Here is a 16,366-nt window from a genome sequence, read left to right on the forward strand (position 1 = left end):
ACTCTATCCTTTTCAAACAAACTTAGTACACAGATTACTTACTATCTAGAAAGAATAACTGTGAGGGTAAGAACCACCTACCTTTCAAAGGGGCGGTGGCAGGGGAGGGGGGGGGGCGAAGGAGACAAAGAAGTGTAGCTTATGACTCGCAAATAGCCAGATTATATTCATCCAGTATTTCAAAATGAGAGCGCTTAGTGATTGCTAACAACTTTAACATAATTTGAAACCTTTACGAGATTTTTCAATAACACCCCCACAGAAAATGATGAAAGGAAAGAAGTTTATCGTTGACTACAATTTCACTGCTCATGCAGTAAAACTGCTGCGTCAGGCATGACATTTTAATTTATTACGTCTTAACTACTAACTCTATTGGCCACACATTCGCAGACAGTATCCACATATACCACTGGAGATACCTGCGAAACTATACCATTGTCGACATGTTTTTCAGGAGATAGACGTCATAAACACTGAGCTATGTGAAAACAAAACTTAAGGGCGAAATTCGCTAGAGATACAGGTGAAATATGAACACAAAAATGTGTGAAGTGAAATACATGAGATAATTGCACATGTGGGTAAGCGGCAGATAAAAAGCTCCTCCTATAACTCTGGATCGATTTCAACCAAACTTGGTACACATACTGTTTACTATCTCAAAAGATATACTGTTGTGGTGAGAACCAGCAACATCATATGCGTGTGGGGATGATAACGCAGAGACAGAAGGGGAGAGGAGGAGGTTGACATACAAAGAGGGGAAAGGAGGAGATGGACACAGACAGGGGAGAGGAGTAGATGGAGAGAGAGAGGGAGGAGGGAAATGGACAGAGACGGAAGAGGAGGGGATGGACAGAGAGAGGGGAGAGGAGGAGATGGACAGGAAAACGGAAGAGAAGGAAATGGACACAGAGAATGGAGGAAGAGATGGATCAGGGGAATGGTAGGAGGAAATGGATGGATAGAGGAAAAGAATAGGAGGATATGGACAGAGGATTCCCGGCGGGGTCAGGCATTTTCTCTGCCTCGTGATGACTGAGTGTTGTGCGACGTCCTTAGGTTAGTTATGCTTAAGTAGTTCTAAGTTCTAGGGGACTGATGACCATAGATGTTAAGCCCCATAGTGCTCAGAGCCATTTGAACCATTTGGACAGAGAGGGGCAGAGGAAGAGACCGTCAGAGAGAGGGGGAAGAAGGAGACGGACTGATAGAAGATTGGAATAAGTACATATAATGAAATAATAATCAATCAGGTGCATATAAGTAATTAAATTTCTTACATGCAATTGGTTGCTCATTATTTCATTATATACGACTACAGTTTCTGAAGGTGGGCAAAATACTAAAAATGAGAACATAATTGTGCAATGCCTGGTACTCAGCTAGTCTAATTATAATAAGAAAGAACAACGGCAAATTTTTCCGGCCACTGTGGCCGAGCGGTTTTAGGCGCTTCAGTCCGGAACCGCGCTGCTGCTACGGTCGCAGGTTCGATCCTGCCTCGGGCATGGATGTGTGTGATGTCCTTAGGTTAGTTAGGTTTAAGTAGCTCTAAGTTCTAGGGGACTGATGACCTCAGAAGTTAAGTCCCATAGTGCTCAGAGCCATTTGAACCATTTTTCATGAATGATGATGAAATGATGAGGACAACACAAACATCCAGTCCCCGAGCTGAGAAAATCCCCAACCCGGGCTGAAATCGAACCCGAGACCCCGTGATCCAGAGACAGCAACGCTAGCCAATAGAACACGAGCTGCGGACAGGAATGGAATAAACGTGATCCATACTGTGTATCACAAACCTACATATGCAGATTGGTATATCAGTAAGCTATCAAACCATAATTTAAGCAAAAGAGGAACACGATTAATATCCTTACGACACCTACAATAATAGTATGTGAGCCTTTGTATCTTGGACGTTTTACAACACTTGGGATCTGAACTTTCAGACATATAACTCGAGGATGACAGACAAAATCGGCCATATAATATCATAACACAGCATTAAGACTGTATATAGACCAACTAGTTGATCTTTAACGTAAATATAACAGTTTGAACGTAGTTAGACAGTTCCATTACAATATTAGTAATTAATCAATGGAAAAGTTGTAGGAGAAACAGATGCGCAGAGGTTCAGAGGATGAGTCATAAAGAAATTTAATTCATCAGTGATAGAAGTGGCTTGAAAACCACTCATTGAAACGATTTCTGAGTGTTGATCTACAGTCGTGGATCCTTATCAGGTAAGAGTAATAGAAGATCTCGAGGAGATCCAAAGGAGAGCGGCACGTTTCGTCACAGGTTTATTTGGTGAGCACGAGAGCGTTACGGAGATGCACGTCAAATAGTAATGAGTGCTGTATGAGAGGTATTGTGAGAAACGCAGAGGTTTTACCGTTCATTTTCCGAGAGGGTGTGTTCAAAGAACAGTCACGAAGCATTATTTCCCCTCATACACATTTATGGAAATGACCACGACTGGATTACCAGAAAATACGGCCCATACAGGGGCTTATTCACAGCCATTCTTTCCACGCATTACTCGCGAATGGAGTAGTGAATAGAGGAAATGAGAGTGGTACAACATGTAACCTGCACCACTCACCGTAAGATAGCTTGAGGGTGTATATGTGCACCCCATCAGTCTAAAAAACGTCGAGGCTGGATTAATAAAAAATTATTAATATGGCGGTTTTAATGCGTCAGGTGTTTCATATAGTCTCCCCTTAATTTAGTACAACGCACAGAACGTCCATACAACCATGTGAAACGGTCAGAAAAGTTCTTCTAAGAGATGGTGTTTAACTTACACGTCACAATGACTTAAATGTCGACTATGTCGTTAAAGACATAACCCTTCATGTGAATTTCTGCACTTTGTCGTTTTGAGATTGATCTGTATTCATGCGATTGCAGTCTTTCTCGGCGTATTCCACTGATGAAATCTTCTCCTTGGGGAAATGTATGGAGGAGTTTATAGCCTGTTGGCTTTTACTCCACAATGTGTGCTGTTTATGTGTGTGTGTGTGTGTGTGTGTGTGATTGTCTTTGATTGTTTTGGCTGTCTGTGTATTTTGGTGGTGTTCTGGTGGTGTCTTGTACTTGCCTGAGGTTGGCGAGATATTGGGTATTTTAAGGATTAAAGATTGGTATTAGGATTTGGAGATTTTTGGGATTTTTCTCTTCGGCTTAGTCGTCGAAGATCGTCATGAGCGTTTGTGCTTATCGCGGGACACGTCATACCGACCTACGGAGTGGATGAGGTTATTTCTAGATTTGGAACAGCTCTCGTAGAAAGCCCTTGCCAGATCTTGGAATCTTTCTTTGAGGAGGGGGATTTCGGCAGCGGCGTGCAGATCGTCGGTGGGGAATCCCATGGGGAGGTGCAATGTCCTCCTGAGAAGTGTCGCCTCCTCACTCTCATCTAATACTTTCCCCTCTTTGGGGAAGTGTGTGGGTGAGTTTGTAGCCTTGCGGCTTTTACTACACTTTGTACATGTGTGTGTTTATTTCTGTGATTTTTTTTGGGTGTCTGTGTGATGTGATGATTGTTCTGTGTGTGTCTGGTATATGCCTGGGGTTGGGGAGATGATTGATGTTATGGGGGCGGGAAGAGGATTAGGAATTGGATATAGGGATTTTCTCTTAGACTTAGTCGTCGAAGATGGTCATTGGTCGTTTGTGCTTGTCATGGGACATGTCATACCGACCTAGGGAGTGGATGAAGACATTTCCTGACCTGGAAGAGCCTTCTCAGAAGGCCCTTTCCAGATCTTGGAAGCGCTCTTTTAGGAGTGGGATTTCAGCTGCGGCGTGCAGGTCGTCAATAGGGAACCCGAGGGGTAGACGCAGTGCCCTCTTGAGGGCGCGGTTCTGCAGCCTCTGGAGTTTGTCCAGGTGCTTCGCCGCGTATTCCCAGACAGGGCATGCGTAATCCATTAATGGCCGTTCACACCCACAGAGCAGGGAAGTGAACTGGTTGAGTTGAGGATTGGGTATAGGATGGACATTCTGGCACAGACCTTCCTGTGTACCTCGCCTATGTGGGGTTTCCAAGTAAGACGAGAGTGCGAGGTTACGCCAAGGTACTTGGCGGTTCTGTGCCAGGGAAGTTGGGTACCGCTTAGAAGTAGGAGGAGGGTGGGGGGGGGGGGGGGGAGCGCTGAGGAGGTCCACGCCTTCCGAGCCTCCGGGTGATCAGCATAGCCTGCGTCTTTTCAGAATTGATGGTAATGCGCCAGCGACGGCCCCAAGTTTCTGTGTCATCTAAAACCCTTTGTAGCCTACGGATGACCAGGTCCTTGTTCGCATTTCGTGTGTAGAAGGATGTGTCATCTGCGTACTGCGCTGTGTGGACCAGGGCGGCTGTTGGTGTGTCCGCAGTGTACAGACTGTACAAAACGGGCCCCAGGACCGATCCCTGTGTCACCCCGGCACGAATACGCCTTTTGGTTGAAGTGGCGGTTTCTACTTTGGCAGAGAAAGTCCTATTCGTGAGATAGCTTATGATCTGCTTAACTATGCTCCCGGGGAACCCTTGTGTGTATAACGTGTAGAGTAGCCCTCTATGCCATACTGAGTCGAAGACTTTGGCTACGTCTAGTAGCACTATCCCGCAGTAGCCTCTGTGGTTGAAGCCCTCTGTGGCTGCTTCAACCACTCTCATGATCTGTTGTGGGGCAGAGTGGTTCTGCCGGAATCCGAATTGGAAATCTGGCAGAGGTTGCTCTCTGACAATATGTTCCTGTATGGGTTTTAGCACGAGGCGCTCATAGATCTTGCTGAGAGTTGGCAACAGGCTAACAGGTGGGAATAGAGGGTCCTTCCCTGGTTTGTGTATCGCGACCACTTCCGCGTGTTTCCAGCAAGCTGGGAACTCGCGGGAACGAGTAATCTCGTTGAAGACTTTCGCGAGGTGTGTCATCGCCGAGGGTGGGAGGTTTTTAACTAACTGATTGGTGGCACTGTCGTGCCCTGGCGCCTTTTTTGTAGGGAGGGACCTAATTACTTCGGCCACGTCCACGAGGGCGAAAAGTGTGGGTTCGTCCTCTGGGTCCTCCTCAGCATTGAGGAAGACGGCCAGTTGATGACGGACTACCTCTTCATGTTCTTCATCCTGGTGTTCTGCCGCTTGAAAATGCTTCTCGAAGGAGTTGGCGAGGGCGTTGGCCTTTTCAGAGTGGCTGTAGGCCAGACCCCTCTCGCCGTGCAGTGGCGGCATCCTAGCGCGTCTTTCCGTGAATTGCTTGGTTGCTTGCCACACTGTGTGATCGTCTACTATGAGAGCTGTGAGGCGGTTTTGCCATTGCTGGTTTCTGCGCTCATTGAGCGCGACCTTCAGTTCTCTCTGTAAACGATTGAGTAGCCTCCTGGTGGCCTGATCTCTGGTGATCTTCCACTCTTTTGGCCGTCTGTTCTTATGTCGAATTTGAGCTAGCAAATGTTGCGGGAGCTGTATTTGCGGGGGCGGCCCGTCCCTTTCCGGGGGGGGGGATCTGTAGATTGCAACAGTTGTTAGGGGTCCGGTGGCAGTGGTTACTTCCACCGCCACAGCTTCGATTTTATTGGTAGCTGGTAAGAATACCTGGTGGTGGGGGATCCCTCTTTTTATGGAAATGGCCACTCCTCCGCCTTGGGTTGGCCTGTCCTTACGGTAGCTAACGTAGTTGGGGACTGTCTCTTTTGTTCCCGATTTTAGGTGGGTTTCCCCCATCATGCATATGTCGATAGAGAACTGCTTCATGAGTTCTCTGAACTCGACTTCCTGATTAACAATGCCGTCTGCGTTAAAGACGCACAATGTCAGGCCTTGGATATTTGGTCCTATATCCATGATGGGGTTTTGAAACTACTGAAGAAGTCGCAGAGGGGAACGACTGCTGGACTGATGACTTATATAGATGTACTTATATAGGTATAGATATAGATATACTTTATAGATATACTTATATAGATATATTTATATAGATAAACTTGGCTGAATCAAAGACCAGCTGGGGTTGCAGACGCCGGTCATTTACAGTATTGAGTGCAACCGTCGCAGCTGCCTTCGCGGCGGCGCCGCCTGCAGTCCGGGGAGCCGGCTTGCCGCCGCCCGCGGCTGTGAGGAGGGTTGCCGGCTGCGCAGGGCGTTCCCAGCACGCCGCTCCGCTGCCGACTACGGGAAACGTCGCGATGGAGTCAAACCTTCCCGAAACCGCGAAGGAAGACCCCACCGAGCTGGCCGAGCTTCGGCGGTCGCTCAACCAGCTGATGACTCAGCTACCGGTGCTCGTGGGAACAGTGACGGCGGCCCTCCAGGCCACCGCCGGGGGAAGCCAGCCTCCAAATGTATAACGACGATATTTATGGGTTAACCATTTGCACGTTCAACGCTATGGGGCTTCCACCCCCACCAGGGAGAATTCCGCCAATTCCTACGGGACGAGGCGGTCGACATCTGCATTGCACAGGAGACCTTCCTCAAACCCGGGGTCGACGTGCGAGCAGCAAATTTTTGCTGCTACCGAGATGACAGAGCCACCCCACAGGGGTAGCACTGCCATCTACGTGAAGAAGTCACTGCGCCACCACCGGGTTCAACTGACGGCGTTCAATGCGCTGGAGGCCACAGGAGTGGTCGTCAACACCACCGCCGGAAAGATTTTTTTCGTGGCGGTGTACCGGCAGCCTGGCAGACCACTAGACGAAGACGACTTCGACGCCCTGCTGTCGCTGGAGGGGCGAGCTTTCATTGCCGTGGATTTCAGTGCGAAACACACCGAATGGAACTCGCGAACTGTCAACCGCAGCGGGCGCAGCCTCTCCTGCGGTGTTCATTGTAACGGCGCGATCACCGTGGGGCCGTTTGACCCCACGATATTCCCTGTACGGGGACAACCGGTCGTGCTCGATATTGCTCTTCTCAAGGGCATCGGGCAATTCTCGACCGGCGAGATGCGTAATGTCCTGTCCTCCGACCACGTACCGGTCATTTTTGGCCTCGAAGTGGTCGGAGTTTCTCTTCCAGACAGCCGTCCGGGCTATCGCAGGCTGGACGCCGAGCGCTTTCGGGCGAAAGCCCTCGAACGGCTCGAGGACGCGCCAAATCCCGCAGAGGTAGGGGCAGACGCCGCCCTAGCATTCTTCCCCCGAAGAATACTCCGAGCAGGAGATGAAGCCACGCCGAGACAACGCCAAGGACTACGAGACTTCTCGAGACAGCTACTGACTGTTTCGTGAATGGCAGCTCACTCGCCAACCAGACACGAAGCGTCGCTTAAACCGCATGAGACGGGAAATTAAGGCAGCAGTCGAGCAACACCGGAACCAGGAATGGGCAGACCTTGTGTCTACCCTCAGTCCTGAGGATGGTAGTGCATGGAGGGTGGTAAAATATTTCCTACGCTGGCGACAGCGAATACCGCCCTTACAGGTCGGGAACGACTTCGCCAGCGATCCGGACGCGAAAGCCAGCGTTCTGGCTGACGCATTTGCAGCGAACTTCACACCGGTGGCAGACGTCATCGACGTGGAGCACATACGGCGGGTGCACGAGTAACTACCAACGTTCTGCGCGGCAAGGGAGGAAGGCGACGTTATCGAGCCGATAACGGAGGAAGAAATTGCTGCACAGCTTCATTCGCTGAACCTCAAGAAGGCTGGAGGCAGCGATGGCATCACAAACCTCCTGCTGACGAACCTTCCGCCGCGATTACACCGGCAACTTGCCGTTGTTTTCGACGAGATCCTCCTATCAGGTGTCTACCCCTCCGGGTGGAAACACGCAGAGGTTGTAGCCATTCTGAAATCCGGCAAGTACCTACGCCAGGCAACCAGCTACCGACCCATCAGCTTGCTCCCGTCCCTCTCGAAGGTTTTCGAGAGGCTGTACACGAGAAGACTGATACAGTACGTCACCCAGGAGGGCATAATCGAGCAGTTCGGGTTTCGAGAAGAACGTGCCACTTCCCACCAGCTCCTGCGGTGGTAGAACCGGCGATGAGGGCATTGGAAACAAGGGAATACCTTGGGGCAGTGTTCCTCGACGTGCCCCGAGCGTTTGACTCGGTGTGGCACGACGGTCTCGAGTTCAAACGTTTTGAACAAGGGATACCGACGTCCCACATGACGCTACTGCGGTCGTACCTGTCTTAACGAACCTTCCACATGAGGGCCGACGACGGTACGTCTTCAGACCGGCAGATACTTGAAGGAGTGCTTCAGCGGTCGGTATTCGGCCCCTCGCTGTACTCCCTGTACACTGCCGACGCCCCGAAAGTGGTAGGAGTTGAACTGGTGCTGTACGCAGATGATACGGCCCTGTTCACTCACAGCATGAACGCCTAAGTTCTGGGAAACCGCCTCCAACGCGGGTGCGACGCCTTGGGCTCATGGGTAACAAAATGACGGCTGAAATTCAACGCCACGAAGAGCCAGGCAGTTATCTTCAGCCGAAGACTTCTGCCGCCAGGGCTTACGCCAGGCGAAATCCTGGGAGAACCTATCCCATGGAGTGGGACGGCGAAATACCTAAGGGTCACCCTAGACAGGAGGCTCACCTGGAAGCATTACGGCCGTGATGTCAAAGGGAGAGCAATAGGACGCCTTCGCGCCCTGTATCCGCTGCTAAATCCGCAGTCATTGCCCCCGCAACACGGCATCTCGCTATATCTAACATTGGTCCGCCCACTGTAGAGTATGCGGCCGTGGTCCGGAGGAAAGCCGCAGATGCTCACATTGTTACTCTGCAGCAGATACACAGAATCGCGCCCTAAAGACTGCTATGCATCTTCCGAGGCGCTACTCGACGTGCCAACTCCACGAGGACACTGGGATCCTGCCTCTCCGAGATAGGATTCGCGCCATTCTACGGGAAAGCGGGCCACTTTCGCAACCGGCTCATCCGAGGACCGGTCCAACAACCTCACCATAGGCCAACCACGCGTTGGCCTGACCTGCTGAGGGATGAAGTTTTACTAATCCCCCATTAGTGAGTGTTTACCTTTTTTAAAGGCTCCACTAGCAAGGACAAATCAACAAGAATGGTAAGATCTAATCTCACCCCCCTAACAACCGCAGGAATGGCAAATTTTTGTCTAAACTGCACCATCTCGAGCCAAGGACAGGCTCGTCTTTTCAGCGTCAGCGTCGACACTTCGCCAGAAGATGATGGGTACGAAACTCATTGAAACGTTGCGACAAGAGGACGCCACCATTCGGCTGATAACCCGAGAAGAATTCATCAGTAGATTTGTATTGATAACACGAAGTCTCGTCACCCGTTGTGGTTTTTTCGGAAAAGAACAGGCCACGTTTTTGTATTTCAGACAAATCGCGGCAGACGTTTACGCGTCATTGCTTTTATTCGAGAGTCAAGGTGTGCAGCACAGACTTTGTACACACTTTTCTCTTCTTCAAAGCATTGTCGAGAATGTCTTGAACACTTGATTTAGAGATATTGCTCCATTGTGTTATGTGTGACAACAACGTTGACATATTGCGTTCGCACGTCCATAGCTTAACACTGCCTGCTCACTACTGACTGGTCGAACGCACTATCACAGTCAAAAGCATCCGAAATAACAGAATTGCATTTCGCCTGATTTGTATGCAACCCACGTAATGTAATTGTTTTACAAGTGCTCTGCTCTCTTTTCGGTACGGTCGTTTAACTACACAAACTGGTTACTACAAGAGGCCACAAGAGATAACTTCTCTACATAGCTATCAGTCCAGATGCAAATTAATGTCATGATAATCCAAATATCAGAAAACTCTTTATTAGAGATGACACAGGCATTACGCTTATAAACTCAAACTTATTGCAACAAATGACATTTAAATAAGCAAATATCAACTTGAAATTACATTAGAAACATTTTTGTATTGGACTGGGACCCGGGCTCCAATCCATCGACTATTGTTCCTGTTAACTAACCACGAAAGATATTATATATAGTTTCAATCACAAGTAACAAAGTGTGCGCAGGCTTAAACTTGAAATGACACGGCACAAAGTTTTGCGTTGGAAGGGGATTCGATAGCGGCACCTACTCGGATTGTTAATTAAGCACAATCAAATACTAGAAATCATAATTTTTCACCAATAGCGAGATGATTGAAACTGAAATGACGAGACGAAAAATTTTTGTCTTACTGGGATTCGAACTTAGCACCTATTGTCGTTGACTTCTAGTCACGAATATACATTAAAAATCGGTTTACTTTACATAAAGCAAGATATACACATGTCTGAACTGGATATAACATGACGCAAAGTTATGTGTCTGACTGGGAGTCGAAACAGGTACCTACCAGTGTTGTTCAAAAAGCACAGAGGGGTGATGAAAAAAATCACAATCATTTGTCGTCCGTAGTTTCGTGTGTGCATGTTACAAGTTGAAATGACACGATGTAAACTTTTGTGCTGGGCCAGGATTCGAACCGAGGCACGCGTTCTTCGTGGAGATGTTGATGAGGTCGGAATCATGGGGAGACAATGAAACGATGGAACTGCATCATCACAAAGGGTCAAATCCAGCAAAAGGAAAATAAAGTTTGAGTCGCAGTCCAGCACCAATATTTTCAACATCTCACGTTCAAATACAATACGAAGTAAGTGCTCTGTGACCTTGCATCTCGACTGGCTCATTAATTTAAAAAAAATCTCGTTTAAGAAAGCAAACTGGTGACAGAGTTTCTGCCTGGCGTGACTTCCGCCCCTGTCATGGTCAAGCTTAAGTATATGCCGAAGGGCCGTCATGTTTAATGTGGATTTGGAACCACAGTGCTAACTTACATTGTTTAACTTGCTTTGCTTCCCACGCCCGGGTTCCCGGGTTCGATTCCCGGCGGGGTCAGGAATTTTCTCTGCCTCGTGATGGCTGGGTGTTGTGTGCTGTCCTTAGGTTAGTTAGGTTTAAGTAGTTCTAAGTTCTAGGGGACTGATGACCATAGCTGTTAAGTCCCATAGTGCTCAGAGCCATTTAACTTGCTTTACCAAAGGCAAAGAGCGTCTGTCCGTGCTTGTTAAAAATGGTCTCTGGCACCAGTTTTGATAGCGTGATTCTCCGTCTATGCCTGGCAAGTTGAAATCATTCCCAATTACAATACCGTAACCCCTCGACGTCAGAGCGTGCCATCCGATGTTAAGTAATGGACTCCCTATCACTGCGTGTCATCCTGCACCACTGATCAGACTAATAACTGCCGGACTGGTGAATTGCCGTCCTCGGAGTGGCCGTGCGGTTCTAGGCGTTACAGTCTGGAGCCGAGCGACAGCTACGGTCGCAGGTTCGAATCCTGCCTTGGGCATGGATGTGTGTGATGTCCTTAGGTTAGTAAGGTTTAATTAGATCTAAGTTCTAGGCGACTGATGACCTCAGAAGTTAAGTCGCATAGTGCTCAGAGCCATTTGAACCAATTGCCGACCCATGCAGAGGCCGCTGTTAACTCGACAACACAATCCGCCGTGTTTGGTGTAGTCCTGTGACCGGGAAGCCTGGCCTACTGATGAATGGCATCGTATTGTGTTCAGCGATGAACCATATGACCATCGGTGCCGAGTAAGGCTGCGATTTAGGGAGGAGTCTCATTCTTCCAATGTTTTGTGAGGCACTGTGGAGTTACTCTTGACATCATAGTGTGGGGAACCATCTGGTCTGACTTCAGGTCACGGTTGGCAGTGATTGGTGTAACTCTGATGGCACAAAGGTACGTCACAGACAGCTTGCGTCCTCATATGTTACATCTCGCAAGGCAGTGTCGTGCTGCCATTTTTCAACAACAGGACAACGTTCGTCCACACGTGGCACATGTCTCTATAAACAAGCTTCGTGGTGTTGAGTTACTCCTGTGGCCAGCAAGATCCCCAGATCAATCACCAATAGAACATTTTTGGGAGCAGCTAGGACATCAATTCCGTCCCACTCCCAGTGTATCAGATATGAAGGACCTGTTGTAACAGCTGTGCGTCATCTTGCCTCAGGAGAGAACACAACGACCTTACGACACTCTTGTCCACCGAATCAGTGCATGCATCCAAGTCGGAGGACGTGCAACGTCATACTGAAAAGTGGGATCAAACTGACAAATTATTTGTAAATTTCACTGGAGTTTGTAATCATTGAAATAACGTGACATATAAGCTCAAACCGCGATGTTTCGTTTCGTTTACTCTTCCCCTTTTGGACGCTTCACTTTTTTTGTCAGGTTGTCTGCTTTGACTACAGCGCCAGTGTCTAGAGAGTGTTTCATTGATCCCTCTCACATCTTTGGTCTACATGGAATTTATTCCTAACCGAAATTGAATGTAAGCTTCATTTCATATCGAGTACATCTACGTAGGCTATACTGATAGTCATGATAAAACATTGTTTCACATTATATTTGTTACCAAAGTGCGCTTATTTCTGTACCTGTTTCGAAACGCTCTGTGGAAGCTATTTGTCATTATTAGATTTAGGCTACACTTGTTAAGTAGTATCCAGAATTGGAACGTGACTTCTAGAAGAAAAGGTTAGTATTGTTGGTTTAGGTTTATTTATTTCCAAAACAATGCTATAAAGCTTTTAACAGATTCGTTAATCTAATTATACTAAATGAAATGACGTGAGAATTGGTTTAAGTTGCTCAAATTGATGCTGTCTTTGATTTATCATATTTAATACGTTGTTAATTCGTAATTTTAACAATATTTTGTTGATATTAGGTTGCGTATGTCTTCTTTGATAACTGTCGTATCAATTCTTAGTTATCTTAAGTTTAGGTTCCATTGCGGAATCATACGCTGAGTACTAAAATGCTGAAGAGATGTTGCATAGGATGTAATGTGATGTTGTTTCTCCAGTTAGGACACTACCAAAAATCTTACGTACAACAGCACTGGAAGGGGAAACACGACAACAGGAAAACCAGAAACTGATGGAGTGGAGGGTGATGAAGGAGGACAAAACTAACAGAAAATCAGATCAACTACTACCTCCTTTGGCCAAAAGACACAAACGTGTTTTGCACATGCCACAAATGGCTACTGAAAAAAGAATCAGGTCAACATGCACGGGACTGGGTCGTATTTTGCAAATTTTAGAATGTTTATTTACGATTTTTATCTCAATAAATAACAGTAATAAGATAAGCTTCAACGAGCTTGTGCAATATGCAACATGAAAAGAGATCTGTATTACGGAAGTAAACTAAAACTTAGTAAGACTTAATTTTTAACTTATGTTATTTTGTCTCGCTAGTAAACTAGTGTATTACGGATGATGCACGGCCTGCAGCAATGTGTATGCATTGAACATTATTCACGAATTATTATCATGAATGGTGCCAAACAACTCATTAGAGGCTTCTTGCTTCCATTTACTTCACAAATCTGCCTTGAGATCCTTAAAGGGTATTATGTCCTCACGAATGTATTCTGCGAGTAAGTCGACGAAGTTTGTCACGGTGAAATGACAAAGGAAATGGAAGTTAGCGAGTAATGTTCCTTTGACGTCGAGTCATTTGTGATGGGGCACAAACTCGGATTTGACAAGCCTGGGAAAAGGACATCCACTACAGCCGTGTTTGCGAAATCAGCCTTTTATCCGGATGATTTATTGAAAGCACATCGAACATAAAGAAGCGCAGTTTGGTGACATATGAGAGTCATTTCTCCCGAGTACGAGTACAGCCAATGCACCACCTTGTTCGCTCTGTACTCGCTCTGAACAGAACAACCTCGGTCTTCCAGTCAATCAAATATTAACGGCGCGTGCTGTGCGTTATACGTTACTAAAGTTTTGTACCTTTGTCTTATGTGTAAGTGATGATGTTGGCGGTGGTTCCCGCGCAATAAATTTCAGCTGTGTGTGTGTGTGTGTGTGTGTGCGCGCGCGCGTGTGAGTGTATGCCCCAAATAATTTATTCTCTAGGAGGCACACACGTCAGTAGCAGTAGTCAGTTCAACTCCTAACAGAAAGGAATCACGGAAACTATCGGACGGAAGTGCTGTTTTCACAGAAAAGTGTCACTGCTGAATACCGAAAGGAAATGCTTGATGTAATGAATAAGAGATATTGACCATAAAAAAGAACAAGTCTCTGCCATTCTCTGTGCAGTATGCTATGGAGAGTAAGCACTGCCTACCCATCAAAGTGGTGGGAGTGGGCTTGGAAAAGAATTATAGCCCACGACGCACGGGTACCCAGACTTTATTCATCCAGTATTTGAGAATGAGAGCACTTAGTGACTTGTGACAAACTTTACAAAACTTTTTCTCGCTGACAAACCCCACACATATGTGTGACATGTGCATATGCTGCAAAAGATGCGGATGAAAAACTCCTCCTAAACCCATGGATCAATTTCAGCCAGACTTGGTATATGTATTACTCACTATCTGGAAAGAAATATTGCAAGGGGAGGGAAGGTAAGCACCAAAAACCTCCTATTGGGGACAGGGTGATAACATAAAGAAAGAACATAGTGAGGAAGAGATGGGCAGACATAGAGGGAGAAGGAGGAGATGGACACAGACATGGGGAGGGGGGAGAGGAGGAGACACACAGAAAGAGGGGAAGGGGAAATGGGCAGAGAAAGGGAAGAGGAGGAGATGGACAGAGAGAGAAGGGAGGAGGAGAGAGAGAGCGAAGCAGATGGATAGAAGGTCAGAACGAAATGGACAGAGAGTGAGAGAGTGTGTAGAGGGAGAAAAAGATGAGAGAAGGAGATGAACAGACAGAGGGCCGTGGGGAGAGACAGACAGAGGTAGGTGGAAAAAACTGATTAATAGAATTGGAATAAACACATAAGCAGGCGACGCTGTGTCCTCAACACACACACACACACACACACAGATATATATATATATATATATATATATATATATATATATATATATATATATATATATTATTTTGTCTTCGCTAGTAAACTCGTGTATTACGGATGTAATGTGTGTGTGTGTGTGTGTGTGCATACCATCACGTTCCCCTGCAGTACATCATTGGACCACTGTCACAGCCGCATGTCCCACGTCCCACAAATCTCGATACTGCACGATTTGACCAGCGTGCCAAATTTTGAGAGCAGCAATGAGGCAGTTTGACTCGGATACAAAATTATTTTTTTACAGTTTCCAGTTCCTTAACATTGGCATCGAATGCCATGACAAGGAGTTGGCACAATGGTACAATAGCTGGCTGTTGGTAAACCTGTTCTGTCTTAACCACAACGCCCTTTATTTGTAAGTTTCAGTCCAGATCGCATCGTTTCACATGAAAAGGGTGGCACACGATTGAATTTTGATCCTACAAGTATACTATTGGGGCAATAGCTTTCAAATTGTGCGCTCAATTTCGTGAAGTTCTTGGAAATTACGCCAGATGTCGCTGTGAGTTCATCGCTTCCGTTGTGAGTCCGCCATTTCAGTTTACCGCGATGGCGGACAAAGGACGGTTGACCATCGCGCAAAAGACGAAGATTGTGTTACTGTTCGCTGCGACGAACAGCGATACATTGACACAGAGAAGGTTTCGTGCTCATTTCGGCACACGGTGGGCTCCCAGCCCACAGACAATACGCAGATAACATCAAAAATTTGAAGTTACTGGATCTGTTTTGGAGTGTCAGCGGCCACATGCACGTGCCGTACGTTCGCCGCAAAAACCTGAAGCAGTTCGAGTGGCTTTGACTCGTTTTCAGAGCAAATCAACAAGAAAAGCCAGTGCCGAGTTGGGAAGTTCACGCCGATCTGTACAAAGAATTATTCAATCCGACCTTCGCTTGTATCCATACAAGATGACTGACTCTAGTGCATAAGCTTACTGCGAGAGATAAGGAGCGGAGACTGCAATTTACAAGATGGGCAATCGAGCAAGACCAAGAGGCAGTGCTACACAACACATGGTCTTCCGACGAAGCTTATTTTTACGTGAATGATGTTGTGAACAAACAGAACGTTCGATTCTGGGCACGTGAACCTCCGCGAATAATCCACACGGAAGACACCTATGGGGAGAAAGTGTGTGTGTTGATCGCGCTGTCAAGCCATGCAATCATCGGTCCGTTCTTCTTCGATGCTACAGTAGCCGGTGAACGCTATTTACACATGTTGCGAAACCAGTTCTGTCCTCAACTCGTGGCCTTATGTCTTCCATTGCAGACAGAATGGTTCATGCAGGATTGGGCACGCCCCCATACTGCCAACGTTGTACTTGATTTCCTACACGAAAGACTTGGCCTTAGGGTACTGTCAAACAGATTTCCAGAACGTTATGCAGGAGGAGGAATGTGACCGCCCCACAGCCCGGACATTAACACATGTGGCTTCTTCCTTTGGGGGTTCCTTAAAGAGAAGGTATACCACAGAAAACCCAAAAATGCAGTG

This window comes from Schistocerca americana, chromosome X, assembly GCF_021461395.2.
Source record: "Schistocerca americana isolate TAMUIC-IGC-003095 chromosome X, iqSchAmer2.1, whole genome shotgun sequence".
NCBI lineage: Eukaryota > Metazoa > Arthropoda > Insecta > Orthoptera > Acrididae > Schistocerca > Schistocerca americana.